Genomic DNA, 15999 nt, shown 5'->3' with positions numbered 1-15999 from the left:
AGCAGCAACAGAAATACATCATCTGTGAAAATTTCAACTGTCTAGCTATCACGGTTCTTGAGATACCTGTTGACAGACAGAAGACGGACAGACGGACGGCGGAATCTAAGTAATAGGGTCCCGTTTTTACCCTTTGGATACGGAACCCTAAAAAGTAAATCAATATTGTTAGTAGAAAAGGCGCGAATTTCAAATGCTCTATAAATAAGCTACATATTTTAACTAAGGTCCAGTTTGTAAAGTTAGGGCTCTAGATCTAGACTTAGAGTCAGGGCGTGTAGAGTTAGAAGCTTGGCTCTACAATGAGATCTGATAAATTTTTAACAGTGCGAGCCATAGCCATATGATCGTCTTGGCAACATTTTACATGAAAATGTTTTTGGTGGGATACTAACTATATAGTGTGGGGTAGGGTAGGATATGTAGTGAATAAAAAATACTGCGATAAATCCACCGACCCTCGATTTCCAAATCAACCCATGGTAAAGTTTCACCTTTCAATACAGTAAATAATAGGAATAATATGCGAATAAAACCGTTCCCATCGGCCCCGTCTTAAGATTCGCGAATGCAGCTGTCGGCCCGGTGCAACGACAATGCACATGCACTTTTTCAAAACGACCTTTTGCAGTGGCAAGTGTGAGGTGGTTAGGGCGTTTTGATTGGAGTAAAAGTTCGTTGACGGGCAAGAAACTGCCGTATTCGAACTTCAAGATATTCACAAGAGACGACACGTACTAGATCCATTCTAGATACGTTATAGTTTAGATATCAACTATATAGTTCTCTTTGGCAGCGCAATTCGGGCAACCAATGTCACTTTTACGTTAGATAGAGTAAGATATCTATTAGATGTGAAGTGGATTTCTGTCATATCCTGTGGAAATCGTTCAATAGTATCTATCCAGAATCGCGCAAATGTCAAATTTGACGGGTTAGATCTTAAACATATCGTTATCGTATCTTGGTGATGTCTAAAAGATGTCTAATAGATATCTATTTCAAAATCCGAATCGGGCCCAAAGTCTTCGTTATTTTTTGCAGTCTACTTACCTGTTAGATTAGGACACTGTACCTTCAACTGGGGTAACATAGGAGAAATTGAGGCAAGGGATTGTGCCCAATTGTAAAGAATGCTTACCGACAGCTATTGCCGGCTACACACGTAACTTTAAATCGTAGCGATTAAACTGTGCAGTCCGATTTGCGCAGTTTCATCTACCGTGTGTATGACAAATCGTAGTCGATTATCGTAACGATTGGTCATACACACGGTAGATAAAACTGCGCAAATCGGACTTCACAGATTAATCGCTACGATATATAGTTAACGTGTGTAGCCGGGGTAGGTATGTCTGCATTTTTGGCTTTTCGTTTGCCCTAACCTGGGTTGCACTCAAATAAGCTTTTGGACCCGATTCGGATTTTGAAATAGACATCTATTAGATATCTTTTAGACATCACCAAGATACGATCATGATACGATAACGATATGTTTAAGATGATGAACCTGTCAAATTTGACATTTGCGCGATTGGAGATACTCTTGAACGACTTCCTTAGGATATGACTTAGAGATCCAATTCACATCTAATAGATATCTTACTCTATCTAACGTAAAAGTGACATTGGTTGCCCGAATTGCGCTGCAAAAGAGAACTAGTTGATATCTAAACTATAACGTATCTAGAATGGATCTATTAGTACGTGTCGTCTCTTGTGAATATCTTGAAGTTCGAATACGGCAGTTTGACTATTATTGTACAATGGAATCGAATGGCATTAAAAACGGACAACATTTTTCTAAAATCTGTTATACCTAGGCCATCACACTCTACGGGTAGCTTGAGAATAAGTAGCGAGGGAAGTAGGCAGAGACGTAGTGTGACCACATGTGGCCACGATACTCGTGATCGGCCACCATATACTTCCCTGATTTTTTTTTTAAAGCCTATAAGGTGTCCCACTGCTGGGCAAAGGCCTCCCCCCTAGACCTCCAATCCTCCCGATTAAGTGCAGCCTCTGTCCAGTTGCTGAGAAATGTGTCCAGGTCGTCCCGCCATCTCCTCTTAGGCCGACCTTGCCGGCGTTTACATTGTGGCACCCACTCCGTGGCTAGTAGTAGAGGTGGGCTAACCTTTGTGGGTGCCTGCGTCGTACATGGCCTGCGCAGTCCCACTTTAGCCTGGCGGTTTTTACCCCAACGTCGACGATGCCTGTTTTGGTGCGCAACGTAGTGTTCATATTTATTCCCTCGCTACTAGGGGTCGTAGGGTTGGGTAAACGATCGGTAGCGAAGAGCTGGCCTACACCAGCAACACTGTCGTCCTCCAAATGACGACCACTGACCTCCCCACGCGGTGGGGAGCGACCCGCCACAGCCGTCGCAGCCGAAAGGCGGGCACGGCCTCTCATACCCCTCTAAATGAGAGGTATCGAAAGAAATACAGCCCTCGCTACATCCCATACAACTCGTCGAGTGTGTGGCCGGTGTAATTGTCAATAACTATTAAAAAGTTGGACGAGCTCTCTTTAGACGTTTTTGGCGTAGCAACACGGGATCTGACAGCTGCCCTCCAGTGCCCCATTAAATTATCCAGCCTGTATAGGCTACAGTCTTGGAGGATATAACCAACGGAGACGCCATGTCTAAAATTTTCGGTACAAAATAGTCTGCCGTTTTTTGCGGGGGAGGGGCACATCAAATGTATAGGTACGTCATGTCAGATAAACGTCAGTCCATACATATGGTTGACATGAGGTTGACCATTGGCCGCCTATTTTCGACAGAGGGGAACGCCTCTTAATGGCGGCTCCATTGTTAATTACTCCGAGGCTACAGTCGATATTAAAAGTCGTTGATGCCAATCGAACAAGGAAGCAACATAACGTTAAATCACAGGTATATAAAAGTAAGCAACAGGCGGTCTCGTCCCTAAAAAGCATACGAGTCCTTGAGGGTACTACCAACTCTCTGCCGTATTCGAACATCAAGATATTCACAAGAGACGACACGTAGGTACTAGATCCATTCTAGATACGTTATAGTTTAAATATCAACTAGTCCTCTTTTGCAGCGCAATTCGGGCAATTAATGTCACTTTTACGTTAGATAGAGTAAGATATTGTAGCAAATTTAGTACTAAAATAAAATATACCAAAATTGCCACGTGATAAAACGTTTTATTTACAATTTAAAAGGATAAACACCTTGCCTTGATAGTTAAAAAAAAAAAGGTAACTGCCTCCGAAATCAGCTAAGTAACAATATAGGTAATTTTTAATAAGCACCGTGCCACCGAAATCAACTAAGTAACAATATAGGTAATTTTTAATAAGCACCGTGCCACCGAAATCAACTAAGTAACAATATAAGCACTGTCACCGAAATCTACCTTATAAACTTAATAAAAAAAAAACTTCCTAGCAGGCTATGTGTTCCCTACTGGTACCAGACAGGAACAGAGGCTACGGGCAATAATTTAATCTAGAGATATATACAAAGTGAGTCGTCGAATGGTTTAGCAGGAACAGGCTCAGGCCTCTGGTGTACTGCTCACGCTCAGACTGATGTCGAGAATAATAGGCTTAGACCTATGGTGCACAGTCCACACACAGGTTGGAATTGTTGGCTCGGGTTGAAATAGTAGAATGAACTATGCGCGGTAACATAGCATGTGCCTTGGTCCGTGTCCACAAACGCAATTGTAAAAATATTCCCCGAATAAGAAAACTGCGAACGAAGAGAAGAGCCACGCTAAAGTAAAGATATGAAAACAAATAAGATAATAAAATAAAAGATGCGAACGGACTTACCCGCGACAAAAAGCGGTTTTCCCAATTACTAAAGCGATACTTAGTGGCCGTTTAAAACTTTTGCCATCGATATAAGCCAAATTAATTCTATTTCATGAAAAGCTTTTGAAATAATGCATAAAATATCCTCTTACGTTGACGTCCCGTTCTTTTATTTTTCTTTTTGTCACTTGTCAAACCAGCCGTCGGGAATTGACTCATAAAAAAAAGGTTTCTACCAAAGCGTAACGCTGCAATATCTATTAGATGTGAATTGGATCTCTAAGTCATATCCTGTGGAAATCGTTCAAGAGTATACCCAGAATCGCGAAAATGTCAAATTTGACAGGTTAGATCTTAAACATATCGTTATCGTATCTTGGTGATGTCTAATAGATGACTATTTCAAAATCCGAATCAGGCCCTCTGTCGACTTCTTAAAAACCGGTATCACAGTAGCATCTAATTGGCTATAGGTAGGTAATTATGCTAACCCATAAAATCGTATATAAACTGTAACGGTCTGCTAGCCTAGTTGGTACTTGCTAGTACATGATAATACCAAAAAGAATAGATAGCATAGAGGGGTCCTGTCATAGTAAATGTTGTAGTCACTGTAAATTTACTGCCATCTATCGACACACGACTATAACTCAAAATAAACACGTATAAAATAATCAAAAAAATGAATATATATGGATAAATTATTTTATTATTTTTTATCATTTTGACCCATGTTTATTCACTGATATCGTGTCTATGTGCTAAAATTGTTAAATATGATACGGTGTCGTCACGCCATCTAGCCGAGAATAGGCTAAAGGTGTGTGCGCCATCTATCCGAGAATGACTTTTTCTTGATTTCCGAGGTACGTTTTTCTCTTAGACTTTATTCATCTTATACGAAGTTACATATGGCTTTGATAATACTATTACTTATTCTGTGCTAGTACCCTGCTTTCGAAGCAGGAGGTCCCGGGTCAAATCCTGGCAAGGGGCATTTATTTGTGCTTATCACAGATATTTGTTTCTGAGTTATGGATGTTTTCTATGTATTTAAGTAAGATAAATACATAAATCTGTACAACATATATATCTATCACATAACACTTTAAACTCTCGCGTTTTGTACACATATTTAACCGGGTTTGGTAGACCTGTTTGTGTAATTAAATACATATGTAATATCTGGGAGACCGAGCTTTGCTTGGAAAATATATAAAAACACAAAAAAGTGCGTTTTCCCAGAGATAAGACCTATATAGCTAGATCGATTTTTCGCCCCGAAAACCCATATACAGCAAATTTCATCGAAATCATTAGAGCCGTTTCCGAGATCCCCGAAGTATATAAATAGATATATATAGAATTTATCGTTTAAATGTATGTATCTAATATGATATCGTCGTCTAGTAAACACAGCACAACACACGCCTTATTGAGCTTACGGTGGGACTAGACATATTGACTAGACAGTTTTTCATATTAGAGAACCAGAATTCTGCCAAATCTCACGCGAATACCTATTCCTGTTTGGAATTGGAGCAGAGGTCGTTGACCTCGGCCAGCTGCCAAGGGTCTCCCCTTCGACCCCACAAGGGTTGCGAGTTTTCCTAATATTACGGGCTGTATTTTACCAAGGTTACATCTTACACTCTTCTGGCGGATGATTTTCAACTTAATGTCTATTTCGAATAAGGTTGGTTTTAGTTCAGTATGAGTTAGAAAAATACGCCTTCGTGAAGGTTACAGCTCAAGCAGCCCTTAATTCTTATACATATAAGTTATGTTTGAATCTCCATGTTTATGTTGTTTTTATGATTTTTTGAACTCGAAGTGCTTTAAGCTTTCGGATGGAGATTGAGTAAATGTTATACTTTAATATACTTACACGCTTAATAACTTCAATATTTTTACAAGGCGCTTAAACTCACTTCACCCTTATCCTCGAGAAGATTGGAGTTTATGAGTTCGAACATTTAATTAGTCAAAACTTTATATTTTTTGTCCGCCCTAGTAATGTCTTGTAACTCTTGTATTTGGTATTCCTTGCAATAGGTAAATATAATATTGATGAATAGCGAGACACTAGATATCATATAGGTAGATAAGTATTTACATAAAATCTTAGCGCGCCAATGTAATATACATACATACAGCATGTATCTGAACGAAAAGCCAATACTCAAACTCGTTAAGAGCGCTATTACATTTCGGGGTTGAGCGAGTTTAGGTATTTTAGGCGCTGCGGCAGGCCGTGCGAGCTCATCAGTATGCCGATCCCTTCTACCACACTCGCACTACAATGATGGATTAAACATTCTTGATCCTTCGCGAAGCATATTGAAATCAACCATAACAACACTAACTGTACTTAACTTTTAAAGTCTTAAAACTGTTATTTGGTAAGTACGAAAATACTAAAATGCAGTGCAAATGTACATAGGGGCTGTTCATAAATTACGTCATCTATTTTTGACCCCCCCCCCCCCCCCACCCCTCAAATCATCCAAAAATCATGCCTCGGATGACTCTGTTACCTCCTACGTCATGCTACCATCATCCGATGTCCAGACCCCCCCCCCCCTCCCTCCCATTTGAAACGACGTAATTTATGAATAGCCCCATACTCGTACTTATGAAGGTATATTACTCGAAAGAAATTATAGGTACTCGTTTATTTACATGTTTCGTCATTGCATTTGGTACCTATAGGTTGTCATACTAAGGAACTTTTACTATGGTACCAATCCCCGAAATCGCAAAAAAAATTTACTCTCCCATAGGAAATTTCAATATTAGACCAGCAGAAAGTATGAAACATCCTATTTTTTTTCCGCGTTTTCGAAGTTGGTCCCATAGTAAAAGTTGCTCAGTATCTATGACCTAAACAATAACGGGTTTGAGTATTGGCTTTTCGTTCAAATACATACTGTATTTAAAGCACGCCGCTACAGACAGTTAATTCTATCCACGTGGTTCTTACATCTGACACACAAAGCGTAAAAGCACAATGCCTATCTAAATCTTGATGATACATTATTTCGTCGACAATACTTGAAGGTACGTACGTCGAAAAAATACAGATAAAAAGCTCTGTCTTCGCCCTTGCATGAATGGTTCGATTCCCTTTGAGAAGGGAGTTTTGAGAATGCAATTCTACTATTTCTATGTTGATCTTTGTATTGTACATTTGGTTCAATGTCGCTAGGGTGGCTTGGATTTGGGATAGGGGAGGACACGAGTGGAATAGTTGTCATTAGAAAAATTATAGAAATAAGAAGTAAATTTTTTATTATTATTAATGATCTAATATCACACAATATATTTAGATTGCGGTTACATGTATAATGGTTTTAGTTTATTATAAAATCATATTGCGCGTATCTGAAAAGTTGCAATTTCTAGTAGTTATTTAATTTAACTATTAACGTTTTTGTTTTGGTAGCGCTCCGTTCACGGCATATTGGGATGTCTATGTAACAGTTTGCTGACCACCTAACTATTAGCTCGCTTTCATTAGGATTCCTATCAAACTAAATCATAACCTCTACCAGACGTCAAAACTTGCCAAGACTAACGGCCCTATTCGAACAATGCTTCTAAGAAATCACTGCGACACGATACTGATATGTCAATGTTTTTGGTTGAAATGTCTATTCTGACACTGACAGATCGTTATCGCAGCGCAGTGATCCCTTATAAACATTATTCCAATACGGCCCAAATGAAATTATGATTTGTCGAAATAAAAGATACAAAAGAAATAGAGGAATGCGCGACTTAGATAGAGGTTCAAGTAAGCTATGTATTTACTCATGACATGAATTATGAGGAGAGTCACATGGACTAACGACTATCTAACCTCATTAGCGCACATGGCGCTTACTTTCGTCCTTCATTTAGGTACTCTGGCAGGTGGTAAGCGTGACTTTCATTTTCCTGAAAAATGTCGGTGTCGACATGAATACTCTTGGCACAACTTGACCTGTATAATACAACAGTGTTGAGATACCGTAAAATGGGGTGAGTTGGGTGAAATTTGACTTTCAAGCCTCGATAAAATTTTATTTTTACATGTCAAAACTGAATGGTGTATATAATAAGTGGTTCGGACGTTTCTATTTTATTTTGGGTACTTCCATTTCATAACTTTGACGATAAAGAGGAAAACCCACCTCACCCCGTAGTGCCTCGTATTTGGGGTGAGAGGATTTTTCATACAAAGGTGATTTTGCAAGATTGTTGGATCGATTTTTTTTTATTATGCGTATTACTATAGCTCCATTTTAAATTGGAATACATTATTCTTGTAGCAGTAGCCTTAAAATTTCTTCTCACCCTCTCAAACCTTCTCTCCCCATTCATAACCCACCTCTCCCCGCAAAACCTACTCACCCCGTTTTACGGTACTATACAATATTAAGTTTTGATTGCCCATTTAAAGAAACATATCCGGGAGCTTTGCTCGGAAAACATGTAAAAACTCAAAATTCTCAAAAATGCGCGTTTTCGTAAAGATAATAAGATTTTAGCTAGATCGATTTATCGCCCCCGAAAACCCCCATATAGCAAATTTGCAAATTTCGTCGAAATCGTTAGAGTCGTTTCCGAGATCCCCGAAATATATAAATAAACAAGAATTGCTCGTTCAAAGGTACTTATTAGATAATAACTTCTTCATTCTTATGTATTGCGATTTGTCAAGGAATAATATTCGCTTCATCGTCAGTATTAACTGGAAAAATAGGTTCAGGATCTAATATTCTGGTCTGGGTCGTGTAGGTAATATGTCGGCATTTGTTTAGTTTTAGTTTAGTTTTAACTAGGATAGGTACCCACTGAAAATGCTGAGTGAGTGGAAATCCTTATTAACGTCAAATTTGTGTGGCGTGTTTATTTTGTGGTATTGCCGAATGTTTTACATTTACATATTGTTATGTAAACTAATTGTATGTATATATTCATTTTATAGGTACTCCAATAACGATTCCAAACAATTTTTATATTATTTCGATTTAGGCTTCCAAATTTGATTTCTTTTAGTTATTATTTTTTTAATTAATAAACTTCTGTATAAGAATACAAATTACAACTAGCACAAATAAAAATGTATGTATGTATTATCTTTTTTTTTATATTTATCGTCGGTTTAAGGTTTTTTCCTAGGGTTCATTCATTGACCTCAATTTCGTTACAATCAGCTATATTTATGTTACTGGTAGCATTTAGAATAGGTGTATTTAATTTGGATCTTTAACTTATTTCATACAAATAATTTAAATGAAATTTAGGTGCATTGTCTTTATAAAGGACTCTAGGCTCCAAGCGGTTATAATTATTTGTTCTTAAGCATTGAACTCATAAACTGCAACCATTACTCACACGCCATTGAAAGAGCCACACCGCACTGAACCCCCACAGTCCCATGGGAACGGGAACGTCTCAGTCTCTCCACCGCCTTGTCAACCCAGTCCGTACCTCAAGTACAAAGGCCCGGGCCCGGTACAGGTAGTGTTTTTTTTTCGAACATCTGCACAAAAACCCCGGATAGCAGATGGTACGCTCATTGTGTGCACTACATTTTTTTTTTCATCTTGAGTCTCGGATGTTGTCCAATTTCGATCGCGAATCAATTTTAAAGTATAAATAACTTCCGTTTAACGAAGGTTTGGGAGATAAAAGGATAGAAAGTATTTTTTTAGTTCCGTTACATTGGGTATAATTTTTATAGAAATTATAGGTAAGGATGTTAAACGTCTTGCTATCTTCATGCACACGTATTAGCCGGTATTAGGTACATTCATATGAAAAGAGTACCAGTAACACAATTTACAAGTATCTATTTTTACTAAAAATTATTTTTTTAAATATTAGTGCAAGAAAATTACCTAGGTATACATACCTAGATTACCGATAGTGGTAAATCAACGTATTCTGCGTTCCTTTTAAAATGTAACTAAACATCACTTTTTATTGTAGGTTGAAGAGACCATTGGAAATCTGCATACCTATATTAGTTTAATGTGAAATATGAAATGATGAATCATTGAAAATTCTAACACCACATTCTCTTGACATTCCCAGTAGTTTCAATAGCCATAGTAAGTAATTTTCTTCAACGCGTAAAAGGAACATCATATTTCGTATCGCTATTACCGGCTTGACACGAGCGACCCCGTCATCGCATCCGGAGGTCAAAGTCGCCCGGATTTCGGCAAACTTCTGAAGCCGTCTGCACTCTGTACTAGTCTTAACTTGTTTGTTTATTCATAAGTTTTTTAAAGCTCTTCATTGTTACATAAATAAAATTATGATAAAAACTTATATACATCGGGCTAGACCCATACAGTAATCTGAGGTAATCTTCAATTTAGTCAAAAACTAGAATAATCGATTATTTATAAACTTCACCAGTAGATAATGGGAAAAATCATTTATTTACATGTATACAAGATACAGTGGTGCTACTAAACGAAATTATTATCTAGCTTAATTCTAAAACAGGCCCATGAGGCATTGTAGCAAGGATGCTGGCGTCATTTCCATGTATCGCAATGCTGATGCGTTGTGCGAGCCGCCAGCTCTTCGGTAACCATTTACGTCAACCGGACGCTTCGCGATTTTTGCGAACAATTTGTGCGCGCTATAGTTCGTTTTTTTAGCATTAGAAAGAACTTGGAAGAAGGTAAGCGATTTTGGCATGTCTTTTAATTGAAAAACGCTTATTAAAAATCAGTAACTATAATTTATGAAAGCAGAATAATATATATAAATGATTGTATTAGATTCATAATTGTTACATATTTGCCGTAACTTATTTTTAAAATGTGTTTTTCAATTAAAAGACACATCAAGATTGTTTACCTTATTTCTAATGCTAAAAAAACGTACTATAGGACCCCATGAGATAATTAGTAGATAATTATTAAATCATATTTTATATGTGTGATTCTTTGACAGCTATATATGCTTCATTTATTACAAGCTTTTAGTAAAACTTGCCTTGTTATTTTGCTAGTGTAAGTGAAATTTTGGAAGCTAAATGGTACCTACCTATGACCCACTTCACGATCCTGACTGAGTGGGAGACAGGAGGTGGCCATGGGAACTCTGTGATAAAACGACGCATACTCGTTGTGTTTGGGGTTGTTAGAATTGTCTCGATGGGTATAAGTTGTCTGTGGAAAGAAAAGTACAGTCAGCGATAAATAATTGTACTAAAAAATTAAATTTTTGGCTAATTCTTATTATTTTGAGAATTAAATCGGGAGGTCAAATCTATGAGTCAAGCATCGATATTTTTAATTGATTACGAAACTGACTGGATTTACAACCGTTAGTTATTTATTGAGCGGCAAGAACCGCAAAAATGTGGTCGTTAATCCTTGGTACAGTCAACAACACTCCCAGCTGTACATCGGTGGACCTTATTACAAAAGGCATAAGGTCCACCGATGTACAGCTGGGAGTGTTGTTGACTGTACCTACTTCAGGCCTTGAATCTTTTATTTAATTGGAAGGGTTTTGATTTTTCGGTTCTCAAATAAGTATATTTTGTTAGGTAGGTAGGTGAGAATTTTCAGAAAAATGTGTGTTTCCTTATTATTATACTCAGAATCACGAAAATATTTAATAAAAAAAAACTACCCCAAGATTGTTCTCAGTAGGTACGTAGTATGACGCATTTCTGTCGGAGTCAAATGGTACGGCTGCCGCTTATGTAGATACTTATATACATATAAACATACATCTTCCTATAGAATTTATTCCAGCAGGTACCTACTACATATTTCGTGAAAACTCCAAGCATATTACGTATTATGGTAACATTCCATTTCTAACCGCAGCTGCACTACCAGTACTGAACGCGTCGCTGTCATTGTCAATTTTCATAGTAAAATTGACAGTAGTGCAGCTGTCGTTGGAAATGGAATGTTACCCGTAGGCACTTGTCCCACCAAGAGCGAGTAAGCGATTAACTACCGGCGATTTTCTCGCTCAAGAAACGAACAAAAGATTAGGAACCTGTGTTAGTAAAAGAGACACATACATTAATAGTTCATCGCTGGCTGTTCACACTCCCGGCGAGAACACTCGCTCTACTAGTTTGTCGCCGCGATAAGATAATAGCTCAATAGTGGGACCGGATTTTTGCACTAAAAGTTTTGATAATTCTAAAGTTGAAAAAGTGATACTTATCTGATATAGGACATATTTTTAAGCATATATGCTATATATGATGAAAAGTTAGAACGAGCGTTAGATATAAATTAGGTATTTATATATTTTTAGTAATGAGTTTTTAATATTGAATTAAAGTGCAATGTTTAAGTTCCATTGTTTATAATATGTATGACGCTTTATAATGTAAAATTATTAGAAATTTTTTTAACGTGCTTCTTTGTCAAACTACAATTAGCTTATTATTTTGTCGATATTGAATTAAAGTTTAATAAATCCACAACAACATATCTAAATTTATAAGTTAATAGGCAAGCTAAAAAGCTAGAAGAATAAGATATATGCTTTAGAATTAATATACGTTTTTTGTCCTATAAGATCTAATATTGAATTAGAGTCTGTAAAAATAAGTCTATTACTATAAAATAATATACGCAGCCATATTATGGAAAGTAAGAAATTTCTGTGTGTAGCTTGCATTGTAATAGTAAAATCTAGTTAAAAAGGCGCGAAATTCATACATACGCCGCGCTGGTCCGTCAGTCGCCGGCGCGGCGCTCGAGAGCCTATCATAGCCTACCTATACCTCGCCCCTCGCCCCACCTCCCGCTCAGTAACACTGTCTGTCTTTTCTTATCATTCATTTGTTTGTTTACCGTGCACATATATAAATTAGATGCGGACATTACGTGAAATTAAAATATCTTATTAAGTAAAAATACCTACAGCTGGTCAATCAGATCTTGTCAGTAGAAAGAGGCGGCAAATTTGAAAAATGTAGGTGCGAAGGGATATCGTTCCATAGAAAATTTGAATATCGCGCCTTTTTTTAGTGACAAGATTTGCTTGACCAGCTATATTTCATTATCTTGACTAATATTGTAATAAAAAATGTACAAGATATTCACAACTATTTTTTACTATACATAGTTTGTCAAAGGACTGTCTCATTTCAAACATAGACAGGGAGAATCATCATACTATCTTTGACTTACACTAGTACTAGCACCCAAAAGAAAAGGATGAATATAGTTTTTTGTTTTTATTTACTGACAAATTGGTTTGACCAACTATACCTATTTCTGGTTCCTATTGTCATGTCCTGTCCTATTCAACGTCAATATCATAATATGTATATTATAAACCAACTGATCAATATTACACGGTATACATCCTGAATATATAATAAGGTAAGTGGCCTCACTTACCTTATTGTATATTCCGTGTGGGCCGTATATGCCTATATACAGCCCACCTTAAATTAAAATGGTTTTTTTTTAATAAACAGGATATGAAGTATGAAAAACTCACTCAAATAGGTTTCTCATTTATTTAAGTTTCTTCATTATACCAAAATAGTTATAAAAATATTACGATACTCTTGGAAAATATACCTTTTATAAAAGTCCTATTATGGGCCTTATTGAACACTACCAGTGTATTACTTAATCCCGCAAAAAATAATCATTTTGACAGTAGGTAATAACAGATTTTATTGTTTTTAACTTAAGACTTAAACATATACAAATAACAATATTTGATACTTCATAACAGGAGGATTTATTTATAATAAGTGAAAATAATTATTTTGGGTCTTAATAACTGAAGATATAAAAATTGTCTAGTTTACGCGAAAATAGTAGGTAACTAAACATAAATCTTTATTAGTTACAGTAGTCTCATCTTTTAACATCTGGGGGCACGGCAGTGCCCCCGCCAAGACGAGAAAAGCGCAAGGGCACTATCTACCTTTTCTCGAAGCGCTTCGTCGTTTTTTGGAACCCTCATAACTTGGGGTTGGATTATACCAGATAAACAAAGTTCTCGGACTTATTAAGCATATCAATTGCATAGCTCTTATACTTTAGATTTTATTCATATCTAAAAACTTCGATTTCGTCACTGACTCACTCACTTGATGATCATCAATACCGGGTACTTCCTGAAGTCCTCTAAGAAGCTGAAATTTGGTATGTAAGATAGTTTTAGTACACAATCAACAAATAAATTCAAAAAAAATTTATCCCTAAGGGGATGAAGATGGGGTTTAATTTTGTATGGGAAATCAATAATCGCTGAACCGATTTAGTTGAAATTTGGTATGTAGATAGGTATTATGGGGAAGGATATAGAATAGATTTCAACCTCAAAGTTTACCCTTACGGGGTGAAGGCAGATTTCAACCCCAAAGTTTACCCTTACGGGGTGAAGGGTTATATGGGGAATCAGTAAGAAGTACATTGTGTAACAGATGCCCCCAGATACTTATTTCAGGATTTTTAATAGTAAATCACCCCCAACCCTTTAAATTAGGGGATGGAAGATTGTCATAAACAACTTACAAAAAGAAGTGAAATCCCATCAAAAACATTTTGATGTACAATGTTGCCCAAACGAAACCATAAGGCTCGCACTGTCAAAAAGTTATCAGATCTCTTGCCAAGCTTCTAACTCTACAAGCCCTCTAACTTTACTAGCTCTACACCAAAAGTGTGTGGCTTGGCCGTTTCGTTTCTACAAGAACTATTTATTGTATGTAAGTATAATACAAAAACCGCCCAAATGCGAGTCGCACTCGCGTTCCAAGGGTTCTGTACATTACACAATTTTTAACAATATATTTTTTTAAGAGAAAAGTGAGTAGTCTTTAAAAAACCCGTAGGTATCGGAAAACTAGGTACTTAAGTCCGACTCACGCTTGACTGCACATTTCTAATAGGTTTTCCTGTCATCTATAGGAAGAGAGCTAATATGTGTATTTTTTTCATAATTTTAGACCCAGTAGTTTCGGAGATAAGGGGGGAGGGGGGAATGGTAATTTTTTGCGTATTTTCTTAAATAACTTCTAAACTATTTATTTTAAAATTATTAAAAAATATATCTGAGATTCTTACAATGAGCCCCTTCGTTTGATATATATATATATATATCATTATTATTACAAGACCCATCGTGGGCAAAACCTTGAGGAGGTTTGTATGCCGATGGGGAGTTCGAGAAAATAACATGACAATATACATATCTATCTTATACTAATTAAAATTCTAACAAAATTCTCTTATATTAATTCATATTCTAATTCTCTTATATTAATTATAACAAGATATAGTTTTTTTTTCTTCTATTTATCATTCATCTCAAAAGTGACCCCTTTATTTGAATTTCTATTATTTACTTTACGTGTATGTCCTTGGGCTAGAGACTTACATGTGTATACCAAATTTCAACTTATTGGTGCAGTAGTTGCGGAGCAAATAGGCTGTGACAGACGGACAGCCAGACACACGAGTGATCCTATAAGGGTTCAGTATTTTTCCTTTTGAGGTACGGAACCCTAAAAATAATGAATTTAATAAATTTTTCACCTTATGCCCATGTGGCGGTAGCGAAACAGCCAAGCCACATATTTTGACTAAGGTGTAGAGTTAGTGAAGTTAGGGCTTGTAGAGTTTGAAGCTTGGCTCGACAAGAGATCTGACAACTTTTTGACAGTGCGAGTCTTATGGTTTCGTCTTAGCAACAAAATTTACATGAAAATGTGTTTGGTGGGATATTTTTTTACAGTAAAAATATTTATTCGTAACAGTAAGTATTATCTTTTAACATAATTTTTACAGTACATCTGGTGCTACATTACGACCGGTGCTATAATAATAAGCACGTTAAAACACTCCCTTTGACCGTGTTTTAAAATTCGTCACTCGTTGCAAAATATCTATTTTTCGCAATTCTATCGTAAAAGAAAAGAAAACTAACGAAGAGGTTTTACGCATACGAGGGCCGCACTGAAAGTTTTGCGTAACTTTTAAATAAAATCATTTATAACCATAATAATACATTTATTGCTTCTCAAAATGTTTCCCTTTACATTCTATGCACATATTCACTCGCTCAGACCATTTTTGGAAGCATGAGGCCCATGTGATTACTTGACTGCATGTTTTCGACGTGGTGATGAAACGTAGTAACTGCCTTATCCGGGGTCTTAAATGTCAAACCCCAAATTAAATCCTTAATTTT

This window comes from Cydia fagiglandana, chromosome 12 (assembly GCF_963556715.1).
Source record: "Cydia fagiglandana chromosome 12, ilCydFagi1.1, whole genome shotgun sequence".
NCBI lineage: Eukaryota > Metazoa > Arthropoda > Insecta > Lepidoptera > Tortricidae > Cydia > Cydia fagiglandana.
The sequence above is the reverse complement of the archived record's forward strand: the minus strand, read 5'-3'. Positions refer to the sequence as shown.